The sequence below is a fragment of the Cebus imitator genome, unplaced genomic scaffold (assembly GCF_001604975.1).
Source record: "Cebus imitator isolate Cc_AM_T3 unplaced genomic scaffold, Cebus_imitator-1.0 Scaffold412, whole genome shotgun sequence".
Taxonomy (NCBI): Eukaryota; Metazoa; Chordata; class Mammalia; order Primates; family Cebidae; genus Cebus; species Cebus imitator.
The window spans coordinates 1,182,764-1,189,768 of record NW_016107727.1 but is presented as its reverse complement, the minus strand read 5'-3'; the positions used below and the strand labels follow the sequence as shown (position 1 = coordinate 1,189,768).

At 33.9% G+C, this 7,005-nt stretch overlaps 1 non-coding gene across 1 annotated transcript; it reads right to left on the bottom strand.

Annotated features, from left to right (window-relative positions):
* Positions 1–6,281: 6,281 nt before the first annotated feature.
* Positions 6,282–6,389, bottom strand: LOC119468327. Its single transcript, XR_005196986.1, has one exon. It is a non-coding gene; the product is annotated as a U6 spliceosomal RNA (small nuclear RNA).
* Positions 6,390–7,005: the final 616 nt, after the last annotated feature.

Sequence of the window (7,005 nt, the reverse complement as noted above, 5' to 3'; positions counted from 1 at the left end):
TTTTATCTTGATCCTCTAGCACTTTCAATTTTGACAATAAGTTGTGGATTTTACATCTTTCCTTGCTTCTCATGTGGTCATTTATTGCTATAAATTTTTCCTCTAGACACTGCTTTAAATATTTCCCAGAGATTCTGCTACATTGTGTCTTTGTTCTTGTTGGTTTCAAAGAACATCTTTATTTCTGCCTTCATTTCATTATTTATCCAGTCAACATTCAAGAGCCAGTTGTTCAGTTTTCATGTAGTTGTGTGGTTCTGAGTTAGTTTCTGAAATCTGAGTTCTAATTTGATTGCACTGTGGTCTGAGAGACTGTGTATGATTTCCATTCTTCTGTATTTGCTGAGGAATGATTTATTTCCAAATATGTTGTCAATTTTAGAGTAGGTATGATGTGGTGCTGAGAGGAATGTATATTCTGTAGATTTGGGGTGGAGAGTTCTGTAAATGTCTATTAGGTTTGCTTGGTCCAGGTCTGAGTTCAAGTCCTGGATATGCTTGTTAATTTTCTGTCTTATTGATCTGTCTAATATTGACAATGAGGTGTTAAAGTCTCCCACTATTATTGTGTGGGAGGCTAAGTCTCTTTGCAGGTCATTAAGAACTTGCTTTATGTATCTGGGTGCTCCTGTATTGGGTATGTATATATTTAGGATTGTTAGCTTTTCTTGTTGCATTGATCCTTTTACCATTATGTAATGCCATTCTTTGTCTCTTTTGATCTTTATTGGTTTAAATTCTATTTGATCAGAGACTAGGATTGCCACTCCTGCTTTTTATTGCTCTCCATTTGCTTGGTAGATCTTCCTCTATCCCTTTATTTTGAGCCTATGTGTGTCCTTGTATGTGAGATGGGTTTCCTGGTTACAGCACACTGATGGGTTTTGACTTTTTATCCAATTTGCCAGTCTGTGTCTTTTGATTGGGGCATTTAGCCCACTTACATTTAAGGTTAATATTGTTATGTGTGAATTTGATCCTGCCGTTTTGATGCTAGCTGGTTGTTTTGCCCGTTAGTTGATGTAGTTTCTTCATTGTGTTTATGCTCTTTACCATTTGGTATGTTTTTGGAGTGGCTGGTACTGGTTGTTCCTTTCTATGTTTAGTGTTCCTTTCAGGAGCTCTTGTAAAGCAGGCCTGGAGGTGATGAAATCTCTGAGCAATTGCTTGTTCATAGAGGATTTTATTTCTCTTTTGCTTATGAAGCTTAGTTTGGCTGGATATGAAATTCTAGGCTGAAAGTAATTTTCAAACTTTAACTTGATTTACAAACCCCTAGAGGACTTGATAATGCAAGTAGTTTCGAATTTTGCAAGTCCGAAGTGGTGTCTGACTATTTGAATTTCTAACAAGGTTCCAGGTGATGCTGATTTAAAGATCACACATTGAGAGCTATTTATGAGGTAGTCCAATCACAGAAAATACTTACAACAAAGCCTAGAAGAAAGCTAAGATAATAGGGGTATCTACTTTACAAGGTTGTTGTGAGAATTCCATATTATAGATGCTCTTAATAGTTAACATTTATGAATAACCTCACTATAAGCCAGCAGTTGTTCCAAGTTCTTTCCTTTTTAAATTTATAACTGTGTATGTGATTATATTTTTATTTAACATAATTCTGTATGTTTATGAGATGCAATGTCATGATTTAATATTTTATAATGTGGAATATTAAATCAGGCTTATTAACAAATTCATCACCTTATATGTATATCATTACATATATTTTGTTTTACTGTTCAACTGAATCTTAATAAATATATATGTGATTATATATGTATACATATACATATAATCTCATATGATTTTACATATGTGATATATATCATCTATAAAATTGCATTATATGTCATATATAAAATTTTATAATATAAAATTTATGAACTATAAATATATTTCATTTTATTTATATGTTTTAGTTATATATATTTCATTTATAATAAAGTACATGAAATTGTATATAATATATTGTATATATAATTTAATGTATATATATAATTATTAACCTTGTTTTGCAGATGATAAAACTGTTCCATAAATATGAATATGAAGTAGACACCCAGTGCCTACAGTATTAAATGTTCAATAAGTAGTAGCTGGCAATTTTTCTAGTCAGTCATGAGCCACATAATGGCATTTCATCAATGATAAACTTCATATAAAACCATGGTCCAACATGATTATAATGCCATATTTTCACTGTAATTTTCAATGTTTAGATACACCAATACTTCCCCTGTGTTACAATTGCCTATAGTATTCAGTACAATAACATGCTGTAGAGATTTGTAGCTCAGGAGCAACAGGCTATACCATATAGGCCAGTTTTATAATGGGCTATGTCATCTAGGTTTGTGTAAAAACACTCTATGATGTTTACACAATGATGAAATCACCTAATGATGCATTCATTAGGATGTAGTCATGTTAGTAAGTCACACATAATTTATTTGTATGTATAAAAGTTATGAGTGTATAAGATCACATTTTTAAATTTAACTTTTAAGTTCAGGGATGCATGTACAGATTTGTTGTATAAGTAAACGTGTGTCACGGGGTTCATTGTACATATTATTTTGTTCCTCAGGTATTAAGCCTAGTACCTATTACTTATTTTTTCTGATCCTCTACCTTCTCCCACCCTCTACCCTCCAAAAGTCTCCAGTGTGAGTTGTTCCCCTTTATGTGTCCATATATTCTCATCATTTAGCTCTCACTTATAAGTGAGAACATGCAGTATTTGGTTTTCGGTTCCTGCATTAGTTTGAGAAGAATAATGGCCTTCACCTCCATCCCTGTTCCCACAAATGATGTGATATATTTTGTTTCTATGGCTGCATAGTGTTCCATGGTGTATATGTACCACATTTTCTTTATCCAGTTTATCAGTGATAGGAATTTATGCTGATTCTATATCTTTGCTATTGTGATAGTGCTGAAATGATCATTCACCTGCACGTATCTTTATGGTAGAACAATTTTTATTTCTTTGGATATATACCCAGAAGTAGAATTACTAGGTCAAATGGTATCTCTGTTTTTAGGTCTTTGATAACCACCACACTTGTCTTTCACAATGATTGAACTAATTTACACTTCCACCACCAGTGTATAGTTATTCCTTTTTCTTTGCAATCTTGCTAGCAACTGTTAATTTTTGTTAGCGTTAGCCATTCTGACTGGTGTGAAATGATATCTCATTGTGGTTTTGACTTGCATTTCTCTAATGATCAGCAATGTTGAGATTTTTTTAAATGATTGCTGCCCATATGTCTGACTTTTCATAGTTCATTATTGCCAGGGCACGGGCCACAGGGTGTAAGATTAAAAAAAAAAGACTATTCTGGGCATATTGGTACAACTCCTGGTATGGTATAGCATAGTTAGGTAGGAATCTTCTATAATGTAGTTTAACTCTCTCAAATTATAAATCAGATAAGTGGAACAAGAAAATTCAAATTACTTACTCCAGTTCCCAAGACTTTATTAAAATCCTTTGTATCCAGCATGCAGAAAACAGTGAGATATAATCATTAACATTGTGAAATCTGGAGTCTTAAAGTTTCTACCATGTTTTGGTAACAATTTCTGTATCATTGAGTTGTGTTGAGAATTAAATTAAATACATACCCAGTAGGAAGCAAAGACTAGCTCTCTCCTCATCTCTGAAAATATTGAACTTCCATTTTCCTGGGGATAAAAAAAATATTACACAAGCAAAGAGAATATACGGGTGTGGTTGAGAATCCTACGGTAAGTTTTTACATGTCTGAGCCCTCAGTAGAGTGTAAGGGTTTGGTTGAACATATAAGCAAAATATTTCTTAATGAATAACATGAGAAATTACTATGATTTAATGGGAGAAGAAAGCTGTATGAAGAAATTTAAATTTCTAAACAAGATTTTATATTTTAGCGAAATGCATATCATAATATTTGACATTTTAGTCATTTTATTTTTGAAATTACTTTTATTTTTCTAACGTTTTAACTTTTATTTTAGATTCGGGGGTACATGCATAGCTTTGTACCCAGGTATATTGTGTCATGCTGAGGTTTCGGGTACATATGATCCTATCACACAGGTACTTATTGAAACACTCAACAGTTAGTTTGTCAACATTTGCCACCCTTCCCTGCCTCCTTCTTATAGTCATCCCCAGTTTCCACTGTTGTCATCTTTATGCCCCTGAGTACCAAATGTTTAGCTCCCACTTATACATGAGAAAATGAAATACTTGGTTTTCTATTCCTGCATTAAATCACTTAGGATAATGGTCTCCATCTTCATTCATGTTGCTGCAAAGGAAATAACTTCATTTTTTTATGGTTGTGTGGTATTCCATGATGTACCTGTACCACAGTTTCTTTATACGTTCCACCATTAATGGGCACGTATGCTGATTTCATGTCTTTGCTATTTAAATAGTGCTGGGATTAACATGCAAGTGCTTGTGTCTTTTTGGTGGAAGCATTTTTCCTTTGAATATATACCCAGTAATGTAATTGAGGAGTCAAATGGCAGTTCTGTTTTAATTTATTTGAAAAATCTCCAAACTGTTTTCCACAGTGGCTGAAATAATTTAAATTACAAATGAGAGTGTATTAATGTTCCCCTTTCATTTTTTTTTTATTTTAACTTCTGTGGCACATGTACAGTTGTGCAAGTTTGCTACATAGGAAAACATGTGCCATGGTGATTTGCAACACAGATCAAACCATCACCTATGTATGAAGCTATTTTTCCTGATGCTCTCCCTTCTTCTGCCCCCAAGATAGGCCCCAGTGTGTTTTGGCATGTTTTTCCTCTCCCTGTGTCTATGTGTTCACATTGTTCAGCTCCCACTCATAGTGAGAGTTATTCAGGAACAAGTTGTTAATTTCCATGAATTTGTGTAATATTGAGAGATCTTCTTGGTATTGATTTCTATTTTCATTTCATTGTAGTCTCAGAGTATGGTTGGTGTAATTTAGATGTTTTTGAATTTATTGAGATGTGATTTTTGGCTAAACATGCTGTCAATCTTGGTGCAGGTTACTATTTCCAGATGAGATGATTGAATATTCTGTAGTTAATGGGTGGAGTATTCTGTAGATCTTTCTTTGGCTTAATTGGTCATATGTAAGATTTAATTCCAGAATTGTTTTGTTAATTTTCTTGCTTGACGTTATGTATAACATTGTAAGTGTGGTGCTGAAGTCCCTCACTATTATTGTGTTTCTCTTGAAGTCTTTTTACAGATCTAGAAGTACTAATTTTATGAATCTGGTGCTCCAGTGATGGATGTGCATATGTTTAGGATAGGTAAATATTCTTGATGAATTGAACACTTGCATCCCTGGGATGAAGCGTAATTGATCGTGATGGATAAACTTTTTGATGTGCTGTTGCATTCATGTGGCCAGTATTTTCTTGAAGATTTGTGTATCTGTGTTCGTCATGGATATTGGCCTGAAGTTTTATTTTGTAGTTGAGTCTCTGCCAGGTTTTGGTATCAGGATGATGTTAATCTCATAAAATGAGTTAGGGGGAATTCCCTTCTTTTGTATTGTTTTTAATACTTTCAGAAGTGCAAGCTCCTCTTTGTATGTCTGGTAGAATTTGGCTGTGAACCCACCTGGACCTGGATTGCTTTTGGTTAGTAGGCTATTGCTGCCTCAACTTCAGCCCTTGTTATTGTTCTATTCAGGGTTTCAAATACTTCCTGGTTCAGCCTTGGGATGACCCAAGTGTACAGTACTGTATCCATTTATTCCAGATTTACTGGTTAATGTGAATAGAGTTGTTTGTTTTAATCTCTTATGGTAGTTTTTATTTCTTAGGAATCAGTGCTAGCCAAAATCTCCACCCTGTTCTGTGCCAACAAATTGTGGCGTTGAGCTGGAAGGATCTGTCTCTCAGATCTGCGCTGCTAACTTGTGGCACTGCTAAGCCTGGTGGTGTTCTCCTGTACTGTGGGTTGCAAAGGGCATAGGAGAAGCACAGTGTCTGAACTGGAGTGTCAAATGTGTAAAGTCCCTGATCCTCCCATTGGTTACGCTTCCTGAGTGAGGCAGAGCCCTGCCCTGCCTGGGTCTGTCCTCCCTGGGCTACACCCACTGTCCAACCAGTGTCATTGAAATTAACCTGGTACCTCAGTTGGAAATGCAGAGATCGCTCATGTTCTGTGTCTCTCTCACTGGGATCTGTGCTCCGAAGCTGTTCCTATTCAGCTGTCTTGGCGGAAGTCCTGTGATTGTTTACTTTTTAGGCTGTTTATCTCTTTCTTTTTTTCCTGAAAAAATATAAAATGCTTTACTAATTTGCATGATATCTATGCAGAGATGACATGATAATCTTCTTTGTATTGTTTTCATTTTTTGTATATGTGCTGCCAAAGTGACCACAGAATTTTAAATTTAGAATTCAATATTCTATAGCAAACTTTGTCCTGTCCCTAGATATAACCATCCAAGGCTCCAAATGCATTTTCACATTTTGAGTACTTCTATGTGGATGGCTAATCTTTAATCATGAATTTCTATTTAATCAGAAATACCTTTAATATTTTAGAATGTAATCGTAATATAATTCATTTTAGACAATGAAAATGAAAATTATTGGAAATAAAAAAGTAATATTACACATTATTAATACTAGTTGAAAAAATTTAAAAGTTCATTATCAATGAAATTCATATTTTAAGGCTTCAGGAATAATTAAATTTTGTATCGAGATTCTGATTATTGTAATGAAATAATGTTCCAGATCCTAAAAATAATTTGATATTAATATAAACATGTTGATGTGTCAAATTACATTTCTAGAAAGAGTCAAAATCAAGCAGTGTAACTGAAATGTGAAATAACATTTTTTCCTTACATTTATACATTTCTAACCTTTATTGTTTTATCACTAAAACAATACACACTTGTTTGGGAAACTAGGAAAGTCATACAAATTACATGAAATACATTAATTATCAATAATTTCATTGTGTACAGAATATTTCTGTTCAAATAA